This window comes from Amphiura filiformis, chromosome 10, assembly GCF_039555335.1.
Source record: "Amphiura filiformis chromosome 10, Afil_fr2py, whole genome shotgun sequence".
Taxonomy (NCBI): Eukaryota; Metazoa; Echinodermata; class Ophiuroidea; order Amphilepidida; family Amphiuridae; genus Amphiura; species Amphiura filiformis.
In genome coordinates, this window is record NC_092637.1 from 56,643,239 (window position 1) to 56,661,977 (window position 18,739).

The following is an 18,739-nucleotide window of genomic DNA, read 5'->3' on the forward strand; positions in this document are numbered from 1 at the left end:
TTCTCTAATTTAATTAATAAGTGACAAATGTGGATTTTGAAAACTTTTAAATCCTTATAAGGGGCGCAACACTAAATCACTACGCATTTTATGTAAGAACGAAATTCGGCTAATATAGTCCATAGTGAGTATGAGATTGTAGCGACCATATCTACCGACATGTTCACTTTAAATCACTCAATATCAGCTCATATGAATTCGACAAGTGTCTTCAATGATAACATGCAGAAAAAACCGGACATTTTATCTCAAAAGCGATTCTCTGTGGCGGATGAAGACAACTTCCGATTTTGAAATGTGAGTGGTGAATTTAGTATATTTTTAGGCCATATTTTTTGCACCGCGAAATAGCGAAAAAAGTCAACGGTCATCGATATATGCCGACAAATGTTTTGGAATCTACAGAAACAGAGCTTTAATTTGATACCAAATTTATTTTTCCAAGTATTGCAGGGACGCCAGGAATGGCGCTCGAAGTAGGCCAAAATCACACGTTATCCTATGGGACGCTTATTTAGTGTTGCGCCCCTCAAGGTTGTCACTCACTCCCATCAGGTGCAATGAGCCCGGAATGTTGATTTAGAAACACAGTTCTCACGGCTATTTATGAATGAATTATGAATTTATTTTGATTGCAAATTATGCAGATAGTCACAGCGGATGTTTTGATACTCATTTCAAAGTTGTCATTCATTCCTAGCAGGTGCAGTGAGCCCGTTTCGTCGATTATCACTTTTGCCAAAAGTGATAATCAACGAAACAAGTTCTCACAACTACTTCTGAATGAATTATGAATTGATTTTGATTGCAAATTATGCAGATAGTCACAGCGGATGTTTTGATACTCATTTCAAAGTTGTCATTCATTCCTAGCAGGTGCAGTGAGCCCGTTTCGTTGATTATCACTTTTGCCAAAAGTGATAATCAACGAAACGAAGTTCTCACGGCTACTTCTGAATGAATTATGAATTGATTTTGATTGCAAATTATGCAGATAGTCACAGCGGATGTTTTGATACCCATTTCAAAGTTGTCATTCATTCCTAGCAGGTGCAGTGAGCCCGTTTCGTTGATTATCACTTTTTGCCAAAAGTGATAATCAACGAAACAAGTTCTCATGGCTTTTTAAGCCAATTATGGAATCTATTTAGTGTGGAAATTATGCAGATTGCCACAGCGCATCTTTTGATACCAATTTCAAGGTTGTCACTCACTCCCATCAGGTGCAATGAGCCCGGAATGTTGATTTAGAAACACAGTTCTCACGGCTATTAATGAATGAATTATGAATTTATTTTGATTGCAAATTATGCAGATAGTCACAGCGGATGTTTTGATACTCATTTCAAAGTTGTCATTCATTCCTAGCAGGTGCAGTGAGCCCGTTTCGTTGATTATCACTTTTTGCCAAAAGTGATAATCAACGAAACGAAGTTCTCACAGCTACTTCTGAATGAATTATGAATTGATTTTGATTGCAAATTATGCAGATAGTCACAGCGGATGTTTTGATACTCATTTCAAAGTTGTCATTCATTCCTAGCAGGTGCAGTGAGCCCGTTTCGTTGATTATCACTTTTTGCCAAAAGTGATAATCAACGAAACAAGTTCTCACGGCTACTTCTGAATGAATTATGAATTGATTTTGATTGCAAATTATGCAGATAGTCACAGCGGATGTTTTGATACCCATTTCAAAGTTGTCATTCATTCCTAGCAGGTGCAGTGAGCCCGTTTCGTTGATTATCACTTTTGCCAAAAGTGATAATCAACGAAACAAGTTCTCATGGCTTTTTAAGCCAATTATGGAATCTATTTAGTGTGGAAATTATGCAGATTGCCACAGCGCATCTTTTGATACCAATTTCAAGGTTGTCACTCACTCCCATCAGGTGCAATGAGCCCGGAATGTTGATTTAGAAACACAGTTCTCACGGCTATTTATGAATGAATTATGAATTTATTTTGATTGCAAATTATGCAGATAGTCACAGCGGATGTTTTGATACTCATTTCAAAGTTGTCATTCATTCCTAGCAGGTGCAGTGAGCCCGTTTCGTTGATTATCACTTTTTGCCAAAAGTGATAATCAACGAAACAATTCTCACGGCTACTTCTGAATGAATTATGAATTGATTTTGATTGCAAATTATGCAGATAGTCACAGCGGATGTTTTGATACTCATTTCAAAGTTGTCATTCATTCCTAGCAGGTGCAGTGAGCCCGTTTCGTTGATAATCACTTTTTGCCAAAAGTGATAATCAACGAAACAATTCTCACAGCTACTTCTGAATGAATTATGAATTGATTTTGATTGCAAATTATGCAGATAGTCACAGCGGATGTTTTGATACCCATTTCAAAGTTGTCATTCATTCCTAGCAGGTGCAGTGAGCCCGTTTCGTTGATTATCACTTTTTGCCAAAAGTGATAATCAACGAAACAAGTTCTCACGGCTACTTTCAAGGTTGTCACTCACTCCCATCAGGTGCAATGAGCCCGGAATGTTGATTTAGAAACACAGTTCTCACGGCTATTTTGACATGTGATAGATATGACTTTGGCGTTATATTCCGTGAAAGGATTGCTGTGATTTTGTTTAGATTCATAAAAAGACGTGATTTTCTGCACCGAGTCGTTTCTGCTCTCGGTCATGTTTACATCTCTCAGCTTCGTTTTCACACGCTTGAACTTCCCGGCTCGCACATGCGCCGTGTGTTTGTTACTAGATAAATAAATGATTTAGTACTGTGCGCCCTCTCTTGGTTGTACGACGAGCTGTATCATTTATTTTGCGCCGTTGCTTGGGAGTGCAGCCGTTCAAAGCCGAGTAGCTTGTGACATTGTCAGTGCCTCATGCATGGCTGTGAATATATCCAGGTAAAATTAATACTGCAAGTTCAGGTTTACAAGTTAAATATATAGGGAATGTGGAGGATGATCATGAATGATGATGATCTTAACTTTACTTCACAATGATCAATCACATGTTATAAGGCAGCACACCACAACAACATGTGGTGTGATTGTGACAACATAACAGGGGCTGTGCAATAATTATGAGCCCTGGGGGAGGTAAAAGAAATTTTGGCGAGCCAAAAGGGAGGGCGAGCAATTTTGGCAAGCCGAGAAGGGGGGAGCGATTTTGGCACACATTCATGGGGCGCCTTTTAAATAAAACGCGCTAAAAAGGCTTAGGAAACGCTTAGGAAACGCTTAAATATGCAAATTTTCCTGCTCGCTGCGCTCGCAACATGTATATAAACCATTTAAGATTTGGAAATTGGGATCCCAAGAATTTGGCATGTGCAAGGGGGGGGGCAAAGACTTTTGGGCAGGCCGAGAGGGGGGGGGCAAGCGATTTTGGTGGGCCGAGAGGGGAAATTTTACCCCCCGGCTCATAATTATTGCACAGCCCCTAAGGTGAATCTAAGAAGTTGGAAGGTTGGGGAAGCACCCAATAAAAACAAAATGCATCGACCCAAATTAAGCGACAAAAGAGCGGTTTTTAAAGCATATTTGGCGTCCTCTATCTGTTGAAATATGACATACTCTACCTAGAACTTTATATCTTAGAATTTATAAAGTGAAATCTGGTTGCCATGGTTTTTGTACATTGTGTTTAACTGTGATTTTATGACAGCAACATTGTGTTTAACTGTGATTTTATGACAGCATTTTTATCTTGATGTATTCAATTTGTTCCTTATAATTTGGCTTGTCCAATTTATGTGCAATACTTTGTTATGTTATTTATTACTTACTGTTTTATTAAATTAATTACATCTGTGGTGTGTGGGGGGTGTGTATATGGAGGGCTGATAGTTTGGGTGGGGTGTATGTAAGGGGTGTGTGTGGAGATGTAGGGGTGTGTGAGATGTGTGAGTGTGAGATTTTGCCTCAAAGTGCAATTAATTTTTTTTTTTTTTTTTATGGTGTTTTCATGTATGTTTTATATGTTTTTTATGTCTTTTAATGTTAACAATGCAAATGTAATATTTCATGTAATTTGGCCTACAGGCCACGAATTTGAAATAAATTTAATCTGAATCTGATTTAATCTGAATCTGATTTAATCTGTTAATCTGAGTGATATGCAAATATATTTTTAAAAGTTCATACTACGATTTCTTTCTTTTTTCCCCTTTTTTTTCAGGATTACAACATGGCATTCAGATTGACACCTAAGACCATGAAGAAAGGAAGACAATTTAATGAAAATGTTAAGCTGGTACAATGGAATGATTTTGAAGTGATAGAAGTGCCGGTCCAAAAGGACCGGCTTTTTTATGAATAATTTGTGTCTGAATTTCAAGCAAAAGCCTGAAAAGATCAGAAGCCTATAAGCTTGGTCCTTTCAAGGTGTGTGTACACTGACATATATATCATACACAGATGTAATTGGCATTTGTAAAAAAACCAAAAAACCTTTTGCCGACCGTCCGACCCTCTGCACTTTACACTTGGGAGGGCAACACAATATATTTTTGTCTTAGCCTTATAACATTTTTATAAGGATAACTTCACCACATGTGAATGAAATAGAAAATACTGGTTGTGATACCCATTGCACTGAATTGACAGGATTCTTTCTTCCTGCATGTTTGATCACACTAGGGATCTGGACAAAAGGAATTCAGTGTGCTGTTATATTTAAAGCTTAGATCTTAAGTTGTTGGGATTAAGGAAATTAGATCCTTATTTTAATCCAGATAATACAACCGTCCACATTTTTGGTTTGATACTTAAACTACTAGTTGCCGAGGTGTACATGATTAGAGCTTTTCGTTCAGGGATCTTTATGTGTGGAATCGGTTTCATGCTGGTATCTAGACTACTAGAGTCCTTACTTGAGGAATATGGATGACTAGACCCTTTCTTGCAGGGAACTGGATGACTGGAACTTACTTGCTAAATCTGGACAACTGGAACCTTGTTCGATTGAATTTGGACACCTGGAACCTCCCATGCAGGGGTCCGATTGACTGGAACATGGCTTGCAGGGACCTGGTCATCTGGAATCTCGTTTGCTGGAATTTGGACAACTAGATCTCTTTTTAGGGGATTTGGATGGCTAAAACCACGCATAGCGGAATCTGGATGTCTGGAACCCTTCCTGCTTACATCTGGACAAGAGGATCTTGCATGGATCTGGGTCACTAAAATCTTGGCAGCAGGAATCCGGATGATTAGAATTGGCATGGTGGGATCTGGACAATTGGAGCTTTGTTTGATTGGTGTCTGGACAACTAGACCCTCAAAGGGACTGGGCGGACTGGAACCTAGCTATTCCTTGCATTGCTTGAAATTTATATTGCTTTTATATTTAAACTACTATTTGCTGAGGTGAACATGATAAGAGCTTTTCTTTCAGGGATCTTATGTGTGGAACTTGGTTTCTTGCTGGGGATCTAGACCACTAGAGTCCTTATTTGGGTAATCTAGATGACTAATCCATATCTTGCAGAGAACTGGATGACTGGAACCTTACTTGCTGAATCTGGACAAATAGAACCTTGTTCGATTGAATTTGGACACGTGGAACCTCCCATGCATGGGTCAGATTGACTGGAACATGGCTTGCAGGGATCTGGTCATCTGGAATCTCGTTTGCTGGAATTTGGACAACTAGATCTCTTTTTAGGGATTTGGATGGCTAAAACCACGCATAGCGGAATCTGGATGTCTGAAACCCTTCCTGCTTACATCTGGATAAGAGGATCTTGCATGGATCTGGGTGACTAAAATCTTGGTAGCAGGGATCTGGATGAATAGAATTGGCATGGTGGGATCTGGACAATTGGAGCTTTGCTTGATTGGTGTCTGGACAACTAGACCCTCGCAGGGACTGGGTGACTGGAAACTAGCTTGATTGATTTTAGATTGTATCGTTGTCATTGCATTGATATGTGAAGCAAAAATCATGTTGAGGTAATAACTTTCTAATCAGGCAACTAAAACCTTGCAAGTTGCTGGATCTTGCCTTGCTCAGATCTTGTCATCTGGAGTAGGAGTATGTTATTAATATTTGCAGGGATTTGGACAATTCCTTTCAGGGATTTGGATGGGTGGATGCCGAGATGTGATTTATCATTTAATATTGTCAATAAAACCTAACATTCTTGAAAATTTAGGTATATTTTGTTGACACTGCTGATATGAGTTCAAAATAAAACACAATAGGTATTCGAGAAATCAAACAACCCAATTACCGAATTTGTTAATATATTCAGTGACCATTAACCGCAGTATGTCAATACCCCATTTTTTCTATGGAAAATACCGAATGTAAAAATTGGTGATTCGATTGGGGCATACCCCACATTGATGAAATGAAAAGACGCTACACCTAAAAAGTGGTTGAGATTTGAAGCAGTGAAACAGTTGTTTTCAATGTATATATATTTGTATGGTATTGCAAAAACGTGACTTTGTTATAGACGTCCTTGTTTTATTAGTTACTTTATGAATAAAAGTTTGCATGAAACTCATTCTGATTTAAAGTATAACTCGCTTGTATGTTTTGCGTGTTTTTTGTTTGTTTGTTTGAATGGTTTTTGTTTGTTTTAATACCGAAATGAAGTGAATTTAATTACCAAACAGAAGTGTCTAATTAGCATCTTTAAAGTATGCCCTGGGAAGATAAGAAAAGATTTTCTCTGGTACAATATTTAAGGACCTGTTTCAGTTAGGATAAAACCTGAAAAGAACAACTCTCAAAGAATTTGTAGTTACCATCATCCTTCAAACAAATCAGTTTGGACCCCCCTTGATTTCGACGAAACGAGGTCATTTCCACCTTCAATTCAATTCAATTTTATTTCAGTATTAAAAACAAACGACCATAATATTTAAGTTATCATTAAAATGCGCACAGCGTGATATTGTGGACATTATTGAAAGGAAAGGCCCGAGGTAATTGTGCTTAACACCTTAAGATAAAAGAACCATCCGTGATTTTGGTATAAATCAAGCAGTTGTTTTGAACCTATTCAATTTGAAATGAATAGGTGATACAAGCTGTTGTTTTGAAGTATCATTGAATTTGAAATGAAGTCACAAGTAGGTGTAATTGACTCGTTTCGTCGAATATCAATTGGACCCCCCCTAATTGATATTCGACGAAACGGGGTCATTTCTACCTTAAGATGGAAGAACCATCCGTGATTTGGGTATAAATCAAGCAGTTGTTTTGAACTAGAATTTATCACTTTTTTGGCAAAAAGTGATAATCAACGGAACGAGCTCACTGCACCTGCTAGGAGTGAGTGACAACTTTGAAATGGGTATCAAAACATCCGCTGTGATTATCTGCATAATTTGCAATCGATATAAATTCATAATTCATTCAGAAATTGCCGTGAGAACTTCGTTCCGTTGATTATCACTTTTGGCAAAAGTGATAATCAACGGAACAAACTCACTGCACCTGCTAGGAGTGAGTGACAACTTTTAAATTGGTATAAAAATATCCGCTGTGACAATATGCATAGTTTGCAATCAAAATAAATTCATAATTCATTCAGAAATAGCCGTGAGAACTTCGTTCCGTTGATTATCACTTTTGGCAAAAAGTGATAATCAACGGAACGAGCTCACTGCACCTGCTAGGAATGAATGACAACTTTGAAATGGGTATCAAAAGATGCGCTATGGCAATCTGCATAATTTCCACTCTAAATAGATTCCATAATTTGCTTTAAAAAGCCATGAGAACTTCGTTCCGTTGATTATCACTTTTGGTAAAAAGTGATAATCAACAGAATAAACTCACTACAACTACTAGGAGTGAGTGACAACTTTGAAATGGGTATCAAAACATCCGCTGTGATTATCTGCATAATTTGCAATCGAAATAAATTCATAATTCATTCATAAATAGCCGTGAGAACTGTGTTTCTAAATCAACATTCTGGGCTCATTGCACCTGATGGGAGTAAGTGACAACCTTGAAATTGGTATCAAAAGATGCGCTGTGGCAATCTGCATAATTTCCACTCTAAATAGATTCCATAATTGGCTTAAAAAAAGCCATGAGAACTTCGTTCCGTTGATTATCACTTTTGGCAAAAAGTGATAATCAACGAAACGGGGTCAATGCACCTGCTAGGAATGAATGACAACTTTGAAATGGGTATCAAAACATCCGCTGTGACTATCTGCATAATTTGCAATCAAAATCAATTCATAATTCATTCAGAAGTAGCCGTGAGAACTTCGTTTCGTTGATTATCACTTTTGGCAAAAAGTGATAATCAACGAAACGGGCTCACTGCACCTGCTAGGAATGAATGACAACTTTGAAATGAGTATCAAAACATCCGCTGTGACTATCTGCATAATTTGCAATCAAAATCAATTCATAATTCATTCAGAAGTAGCCGTGAGAACTTCGTTTCGTTGATTATCACTTTTGGCAAAAAGTGATAATCAACGAAACGGGCTCACTGCACCTGCTAGGAATGAATGACAACTTTGAAATGAGTATCAAAACATCCGCTGTGACTATCTGCATAATTTGCAATCAAAATAAATTCATAATTCATTCATAAATAGCCGTGAGAACTGTGTTTCTAAATCAACATTCCGGGCTCATTGCACCTGATGGGAGTGAGTGACAACCTTGAAATTGGTATCAAAAGATGCGCTGTGGCAATCTGCATAATTTCCACTCTAAATAGATTCCATAATTGGCTTAAAAAAAGCCATTAGAACTTCGTTTCGTTGATTATCACTTTTGGCAAAAAGTGATAATCAACGAAACAAACTCACTGCACCTGCTAGGAATGAATGACAACTTTGAAATGGGTATCAAAACATCCGCTGTGACTATCTGCATAATTTGCAATCAAAATCAATTCATAATTCATTCAGAAGTAGCCGTGAGAACTTCGTTTCGTTGATTATCACTTTTGGCAAAAGTGATAATCAACGAAACAAACTCTCACTGCACCTGCTAGGAATGAATGACAACTTTGAAATGGGTATCAAAACATCCGCTGTTACTATTTGCATAATTTGCAATCAAAATCAATTCATAATTCATTCAGAAGTAGCCGTGAGAACTTCGTTTCGTTGATTATCACTTTTGGCAAAAAGTGATAATCAACGAAACGGGCTCACTGCACCTGCTAGGAATGAATGACAACTTTGAAATGAGTATCAAAACATCCGCTGTGACTATCTGCATAATTTGCAATCAAAATAAATTCATAATTCATTCATAAATAGCCGTGAGAACTGTGTTTCTAAATCAACATTCCGGGCTCATTGCACCTGATGGGAGTGAGTGACAACCTTGAAATTGGTATCAAAAGATGCGCTGTGGCAATCTGCATAATTTCCACTCTAAATAGATTCCATAATTGGCTTAAAAAAAACCATTAGAACTTCGTTTCGTTGATTATCACTTTTGGCAAAAAGTGATAATCAACGAAACGGGCTCACTGCACCTGCTAGGAATGAATGACAACTTTGAAATGAGTATCAAAACATCCGCTGTGACTATCTGCATAATTTGCAATCAAAATCAATTCATAATTCATTCAGAAGTAGCCGTGAGAACTTCGTTTCGTTGATTATCACTTTTGGCAAAAAGTGATAATCAACGAAACAAACTCACTACACCTGCTAGGAATGAATGACAACTTTGAAATGGGTATCAAAACATCCGCTGTGACTATTTGCATAATTTGCAATCAAAATCAATTCATAATTCATTCAGAAGTAGCCGTGAGAACTTCGTTTCGTTGATTATCACTTTTGGCAAAAAGTGATAATCAACGAAACGGGCTCACTGCACCTGCTAGGAATGAATGACAACTTTGAAATGAGTATCAAAACATCCGCTGTGACTATCTGCATAATTTGCAATCAAAATAAATTCATAATTCATTCATAAATAGCCGTGAGAACTGTGTTTCTAAATCAACATTCCGGGCTCATTGCACCTGATGGGAGTGAGTGACAACCTTTAAATTGGTATCAAAAGATGCGCTGTGGCAATCTGCATAATTTTCACTCTAAATAGATTCCATAATTGGCTTAAAAAGCCATTAGAACTTCGTTTCGTTGATTATCACTTTTGGCAAAAGTGATAATCAACGAAACAAACTCACTACACCTGCTAGGAATGAATGACAACTTTGAAATGGGTATCAAAACATCCGCTGTGACTATCTGCATAATTTGCAATCAAAATCAATTCATAATTCATTCAGAAGTAGCCGTGAGAACTTCGTTTCGTTGATTATCACTTTTGGCAAAAAGTGATAATCAACGAAACGGGCTCACTGCACCTGCTAGGAATGAATGACAACTTTGAAATGAGTATCAAAACATCCGCTGTGACTATCTGCATAATTTGCAATCAAAATAAATTCATAATTCATTCATAAATAGCCGTGAGAACTGTGTTTCTAAATCAACATTCCGGGCTCATTGCACCTGATGGGAGTGAGTGACAACCTTTAAATTGGTATCAAAAGATGCGCTGTGGCAATCTGCATAATTTCCACTCTAAATAGATTCCATAATTGGCTTAAAAAAGCCATTAGAACTTCGTTTCGTTGATTATCACTTTTGGCAAAAAGTGATAATCAACGAAACAAACTCACTACACCTGCTAGGAATGAATGACAACTTTGAAATGGGTATCAAAACATCCGCTGTGACTATCTGCATAATTTGCAATCAAAATCAATTCATAATTCATTCAGAAGTAGCCGTGAGAACTTCGTTTCGTTGATTATCACTTTTGGCCACCACCTAAATCTACACGCTACGCCCACACTACACCCGCTAGGAATGAATGACAACTTTGAAATGAGTATCAAAACATCCGCTGTGACTATCTGCATAATTTGCAATCAAAATAAATTCATAATTCATTCATAAATAGCCGTGAGAACTGTGTTTCTAAATCAACATTCCGGGCTCATTGCACCTGATGGGAGTGAGTGACAACCTTGAAATTGGTATCAAAAGATGCGCTGTGGCAATCTGCATAATTTCCACTCTAAATAGATTCCATAATTGGCTTAAAAAGCCATTAGAACTTCGTTTCGTTGATTATCACTTTTGGCAAAAAGTGATAATCAACGAAACAAACTCACTACACCTGCTAGGAATGAATGACAACTTTGAAATGGGTATCAAAACATCCGCTGTGACTATCTGCATAATTTGCAATCAAAATCAATTCATAATTCATTCAGAAGTAGCCGTGAGAACTTCGTTTCGTTGATTATCACTTTTGGCAAAAAGTGATAATCAACGAAACAAACTCACTGCACCTGCTAGGAATGAATGACAACTTTGAAATGGGTATCAAAACATCCGCTGTTACTATTTGCATAATTTGCAATCAAAATCAATTCATAATTCATTCAGAAGTAGCCGTGAGAACTTCGTTTCGTTGATTATCACTTTTGGCAAAAAGTGATAATCAACGAAACGGGCTCACTGCACCTGCTAGGAATGAATGACAACTTTGAAATGAGTATCAAAACATCCGCTGTGACTATCTGCATAATTTGCAATCAAAATAAATTCATAATTCATTCATAAATAGCCGTGAGAACTGTGTTTCTAAATCAACATTCCGGGCTCATTGCACCTGATGGGAGTGAGTGACAACCTTGAAATTGGTATCAAAAGATGCGCTGTGGCAATCTGCATAATTTCCACTCTAAATAGATTCCATAATTGGCTTAAAAAAAACCATTAGAACTTCGTTTCGTTGATTATCACTTTTGGCAAAAAGTGATAATCAACGAAACGGGCTCACTGCACCTGCTAGGAATGAATGACAACTTTGAAATGAGTATCAAAACATCCGCTGTGACTATCTGCATAATTTGCAATCAAAATCAATTCATAATTCATTCAGAAGTAGCCGTGAGAACTTCGTTTCGTTGATTATCACTTTTGGCAAAAAGTGATAATCAACGAAACGGGCTCACTGCACCTGCTAGGAATGAATGACAACTTTGAAATGCGTATCAAAACATCCGCTGTGACTATTTGCATAATTTGCAATCAAAATCAATTCATAATTCATTCAGAAGTAGCCGTGAGAACTTCGTTTCGTTGATTATCACTTTTGGCAAAAAGTGATAATCAACGAAACGGGCTCACTGCACCTGCTAGGAATGAATGACAACTTTGAAATGAGTATCAAAACATCCGCTGTGACTATCTGCATAATTTGCAATCAAAATAAATTCATAATTCATTCATAAATAGCCGTGAGAACTGTGTTTCTAAATCAACATTCCGGGCTCATTGCACCTGATGGGAGTGAGTGACAACCTTTAAATTGGTATCAAAAGATGCGCTGTGGCAATCTGCATAATTTCCACTCTAAATAGATTCCATAATTGGCTTAAAAAGCCATTAGAACTTCGTTTCGTTGATTATCACTTTTGGCAAAAAGTGATAATCAACGAAACGGGCTCACTACACCTGCTAGGAATGAATGACAACTTTGAAATGGGTATCAAAACATCCGCTGTGACTATCTGCATAATTTGCAATCAAAATCAATTCATAATTCATTCAGAAGTAGCCGTGAGAACTTCGTTTCGTTGATTATCACTTTTGGCAAAAAGTGATAATCAACGAAACGGGCTCACTGCACCTGCTAGGAATGAATGACAACTTTGAAATGAGTATCAAAACATCCGCTGTGACTATCTGCATAATTTGCAATCAAAATAAATTCATAATTCATTCATAAATAGCCGTGAGAACTGTGTTTCTAAATCAACATTCCGGGCTCATTGCACCTGATGGGAGTGAGTGACAACCTTTAAATTGGTATCAAAAGATGCGCTGTGGCAATCTGCATAATTTCCACTCTAAATAGATTCCATAATTGGCTTAAAAAGCCATTAGAACTTCGTTTCGTTGATTATCACTTTTGGCAAAAAGTGATAATCAACGAAACAAACTCACTGCACCTGCTAGGAATGAATGACAACTTTGAAATGGGTATCAAAACATCCGCTGTGACTATCTGCATAATTTGCAATCAAAATCAATTCATAATTCATTCAGAAGTAGCCGTGAGAACTTCGTTTCGTTGATTATCACTTTTGGCAAAAAGTGATAATCAACGAAACGGGCTCACTGCACCTGCTAGGAATGAATGACAACTTTGAAATGAGTATCAAAACATCCGCTGTGACTATCTGCATAATTTGCAATCAAAATAAATTCATAATTCATTCATAAATAGCCGTGAGAACTGTGTTTCTAAATCAACATTCCGGGCTCATTGCACCTGATGGGAGTGAGTGACAACCTTGAAATTGGTATCAAAAGATGCGCTGTGGCAATCTGCATAATTTCCACTCTAAATAGATTCCATAATTGGCTTAAAAAAAGCCATTAGAACTTCGTTTCGTTGATTATCACTTTTGGCAAAAAGTGATAATCAACGAAACAAACTCACTGCACCTGCTAGGAATGAATGACAACTTTGAAATGGGTATCAAAACATCCGCTGTGACTATCTGCATAATTTGCAATCAAAATCAATTCATAATTCATTCAGAAGTAGCCGTGAGAACTTCGTTTCGTTGATTATCACTTTTGGCAAAAGTGATAATCAACGAAACGGGCTCACTGCACCTGCTAGGAATGAATGACAACTTTGAAATGGGTATCAAAACATCCGCTGTTACTATCTGCATAATTTGCAATCAAAATCAATTCATAATTCATTCAGAAGTAGCCGTGAGAACTTCGTTTCGTTGATTATCACTTTTGGCAAAAAGTGATAATCAACGAAACGGGCTCACTGCACCTGCTAGGAATGAATGACAACTTTGAAATGAGTATCAAAACATCCGCTGTGACTATCTGCATAATTTGCAATCAAAATAAATTCATAATTCATTCATAAATAGCCGTGAGAACTGTGTTTCTAAATCAACATTCCGGGCTCATTGCACCTGATGGGAGTGAGTGACAACCTTGAAATTGGTATCAAAAGATGCGCTGTGGCAATCTGCATAATTTCCACTCTAAATAGATTCCATAATTGGCTTAAAAAACCATTAGAACTTCGTTTCGTTGATTATCACTTTTGGCAAAAAGTGATAATCAACGAAACGGGCTCACTGCACCTGCTAGGAATGAATGACAACTTTGAAATGAGTATCAAAACATCCGCTGTGACTATCTGCATAATTTGCAATCAAAATCAATTCATAATTCATTCAGAAGTAGCCGTGAGAACTTCGTTTCGTTGATTATCACTTTTGGCAAAAGTGATAATCAACGAAACAAACTCACTGCACCTGCTAGGAATGAATGACAACTTTGAAATGGGTATCAAAACATCCGCTGTGACTATTTGCATAATTTGCAATCAAAATCAATTCATAATTCATTCAGAAGTAGCCGTGAGAACTTCGTTTCGTTGATTATCACTTTTGGCAAAAAGTGATAATCAACGAAACGGGCTCACTGCACCTGCTAGGAATGAATGACAACTTTGAAATGAGTATCAAAACATCCGCTGTGACTATCTGCATAATTTGCAATCAAAATAAATTCATAATTCATTCATAAATAGCCGTGAGAACTGTGTTTCTAAATCAACATTCCGGGCTCATTGCACCTGATGGGAGTGAGTGACAACCTTTAAATTGGTATCAAAAGATGCGCTGTGGCAATCTGCATAATTTCCACTCTAAATAGATTCCATAATTGGCTTAAAAAGCCATTAGAACTTCGTTTCGTTGATTATCACTTTTGGCAAAAAGTGATAATCAACGAAACGGGCTCACTGCACCTGCTAGGAATGAATGACAACTTTGAAATGGGTATCAAAACATCCGCTGTGACTATCTGCATAATTTGCAATCAAAATCAATTCATAATTCATTCAGAAGTAGCCGTGAGAACTTCGTTTCGTTGATTATCACTTTTGGCAAAAGTGATAATCAACGAAACGGGCTCACTGCACCTGCTAGGAATGAATGACAACTTTGAAATGAGTATCAAAACATCCGCTGTGACTATCTGCATAATTTGCAATCAAAATCAATTCATAATTCATTCAGAAATAGTCGTAAGAAATGTGTTTCTTAATCAACAATGCGGACTCATTGCACCCGTGAGGAACAACTGGTATCACAAGATGAGCTGTGACAATCTGCATAATGTCCAATAGCCGTGAGAACTTCATTTCGTTTCGTTTCGTTTCGTTTCGTTTCGTTTCGTTTCATTTCGTTTCGTTTCGTTTCGTTTCGTTTCGTTTCGTTTCGTTTCGCTGAATATAATAAGCCCCAATGATCAGTATTCGGAGTGCTAAATCACTTCGCATTATCAGTACACGAGGCGTCTAATTTGTCATTGATAGATATTTGACTCCATGGAACGGATTGACATTACGTTTCACTACCTGGAGAGAATTGATCAAAAATTGAATTCCCTCTTGAGGTTCGTGAGTTGACCAGATCACAAAGATGTCATTATAGTTAGAGGCAGTATATAACACAGATGGGTCAATAGTTACATAAAAATGACCTTGTGTGGTATTTGGTTCCCAGGAAGTGAGTTTTGCCTGAGGCAATTTGTGGTTAAATGTTGATCCCTCACTACAAGAGTTATTACCGTGCATTTGGTTGAAAAAGGAGGTGAGACATGATCAAATCTCTCCAGGTAACAAAACGTAATGTTGAAAATGAAGTTGCTCAGTAAAAATTCTTTTATTTCGAAAACGAATCGGTCAATTGTATGGGATAACTGATATATTCCTCAACCACATTATTGGTTATTTAGTTATGTTTAGTTTTTGGTTTAAATATCCAATAATTAAGTTTCCGACAATAGGAATGTATAGTATAACCATGATAACAGGAAGTAGAGTTGGGTATTAAATAATGTATACACGCATTCATTTTACAATAGCGAAACCTTCCCGATTTCCATTTCGAACACATTATAATAAGGCTACAATTACTGTCAATAGGCGGCCTACTGTTAAGTTTGCAAAAAGTTAATACATACATCAATTAGTATGTGATCAACAAAAATATAAAGATACTTTTGTAAACAATTTATTTACCTTGTTCAAGTTTGGTTTCCAGCAACAATTTCCAACACAATTCTTTCCCCTGAAGCTTGTTCTGTCTGTTGATTTCAGTGGCAGTCTACCAGGCTATGTCACCCCAACTGATGTTTCTACCCCCTTTTATACCAAACCTCATCCAGCATGTCCATCAGGGTAGTGCAGTATACGTGTTGGAGATGTTTATCAACAACATCAATTTAAGCAGAATTCCGAGAATAAGCGATTATTTATTTCCACAAATTCAGAATCTTTTAAGGGGCGCACCATTAGATATCAAGGGGGTCTGTCTGGGTAGTTTTTGAAGAAGACAAATCAGTTGTCTCGCCATCCGAGCACAGAAAATTGCTCCTCAGACAAAAAACAATGCTCTACCTCGGACCAGAAAAAAATTGGTGTCAAGGGTGACAAAAATAATTAGTCACAGTATACATGATATATTAACCTCATATTTGGCTTTTAAATTGCAATTTTTCTCGCGCTTCGCGCGTATTTGTTCCATGTTTCATCATAAAATATTTAGCTTCAAACTGGTAAGTATCTTGTGCGCAATTGTTCGTGAAACGTTCTGTGAGCGAAAAACTGAATTCACTCTACCTATCATATGTTTCACCTTTAAAAAAAAAGAAATCAGTGACACACTGATGCCATTTGTAGGGATGGATGTGTGTTTTGGTTTTTTGGTTTTTTTTGTTGTTGTTTTTTGTTTTTGTTTTTGTTTTTGTTTTTTTCTTTGTTTTCTTTGTTTTCGTGAGAAATCCTTACACATGAAGAAAACAATCCTAAGATGGATCGCCTTTAAAAAAAATCAGTTTAACCTACAAATAATGGTATTTTTCGCTCCGCACGAAATTTAGGTGATACAAAACATAAAAATGGTAAAAACAAACTACTCATAAACAAAATTCGTTTCATAAATTCAAAAACAAATTGTTGAAAAGAGAGAACTTTACAATTGAAAAAACAAAAGCAAAATTGTCTTTATAAGGAGTGAAAAAAATGTCTCACCGGGGTGTCAAAAAAAAAAAACAATATTGCTTTACCGAGGTGCTAAGAAATTGATATCATATAGCGTGCGCTCTTATTGAACTGAGTGGGGTAAATGCAGGTTCCGAGTATTTACTCCAAGGACACTTGGATCCTAGATTCCGAGTCATACGTGCGCATCCAAGCATCAACAACCCCGGGTTCCACAGATTTAAAAGAAAATAGGTCTATCAGCAACGTAGATTTCCAGTGATGCAGATTTCGGACCTTTTCTTTTACACGCGTCAATACCTGTAGGTTCTTCGAAAAATTGTTCCAGGGATGTGCCATGCAGACTTTAGGATTCTGATGTTCTCTTTACCTATTTTTGCTGTTTTGCAACCCATCAGTATAGCAATTTTCAACAAATCACTAAAATTTGCCCAAATGATGTGTGCTTTTAAGGGCACTTTTGTCCAAATGCGCTCAATTGGGTACATTGGTCAAATAGTCCTATTCGCTGTACCCCAAAACCGTGGCACATCCCGTTCACCTTCAACCGGAAGACCCCCCCATCGGTATTTACATGTTTGAGCAAACTTAAAAAGTAAAAGTCTGAAACGACCAACATGAAAGCGATCTAAAATAAAAGTTCCAATTTGATTTTCACACGAAGGCTTGCGGAGACCTATAATAAGAAGAGGTGTATAGTAATTGTTCTATTAACTTTCCATTTTCATATCTAACCTACTCTGCACTGATCTTACAAAAAAATAGCGATTTGAGGCATAATGATACCTACATCCTGACTCTGGATTTAATCAATATCACTATCATAGGCCTATTGAAATTCAATTATACCATGCAGATAATAACCTTAATAACCCAATAATTATTAGGGTTCCAATTAAGATAAGCAAACATTACTGGGTAGATAACAGGAAATTTCGTCAGTTGTAAGTAATTGAGATAATCGCCTGTGTCAAAATATCTATAGTGTATATTTTTATATGCTCAGCCTTATCACAAAATAAACAATAGCATTGCCCTTTCCCATCAATCAGTAAAGCCTATTATAATCATGTGATGGCTCAATCCAATAGTAAACATGCTTAGCTATTTAGAAAAAAGGCAAAAAAATAGTCCTGGCTGCCATTGTCTCCATATAAGATGTGTTAAAAAGTCCTTGTCATGTGGGACAGGATTAGATAAAGGGAGGGATACTAACCTGGGTATGAGACATTAGGAATTATTTCCTAGCCTCTTGACCACAGGGTTGATGGGCTACAATAGCTATTCAAGAAACAGTGTATGTAAGAGATAAACTGTGCATATGAGATAGCCTATGGGTTCAAGTGGGGGGAAATGTTCACTCCGTGAACAAAAAATGTCAACTAGAAGTAGTATAGCAAAATGTATTGTATAAAATTATAAACTTTGTGCTCGTAGTGGTTGGTGTTATATAGCCATGCATCCATAAGCCTATGTCAATTCCTTAAACGTTTTCCTAATACTTTTTCGTTATAAAGACATTATGGTCTCATACTGTAGGCCTATTCCATCTACGAGGGGCGGTCAGCATGTAATGAAAGTTGACTTGTGACCCCATATATGGAGTATTTTCATGGCATTTCTCCATGATCACGTGTATATCTTTCAAACACCACAGGTACGGTAACAATTATATC

General features: G+C 37.1%; 1 protein-coding gene across 1 annotated transcript in view; it reads right to left on the reverse strand.

Moving 5' to 3' along the window:
• Positions 1-16,180, reverse strand: part of LOC140163057 (lactadherin-like) — a 73,784-nt gene extending 57,604 nt beyond the window's left edge. Inside the window, exon 1 of the mRNA XM_072186425.1 lies at positions 16,083-16,180. The gene's annotated coding sequence lies outside the window, so the exon portion shown is untranslated. The remainder of the gene's footprint in view (positions 1-16,082) is intronic.
• Positions 16,181-18,739: the final 2,559 nt, after the last annotated feature.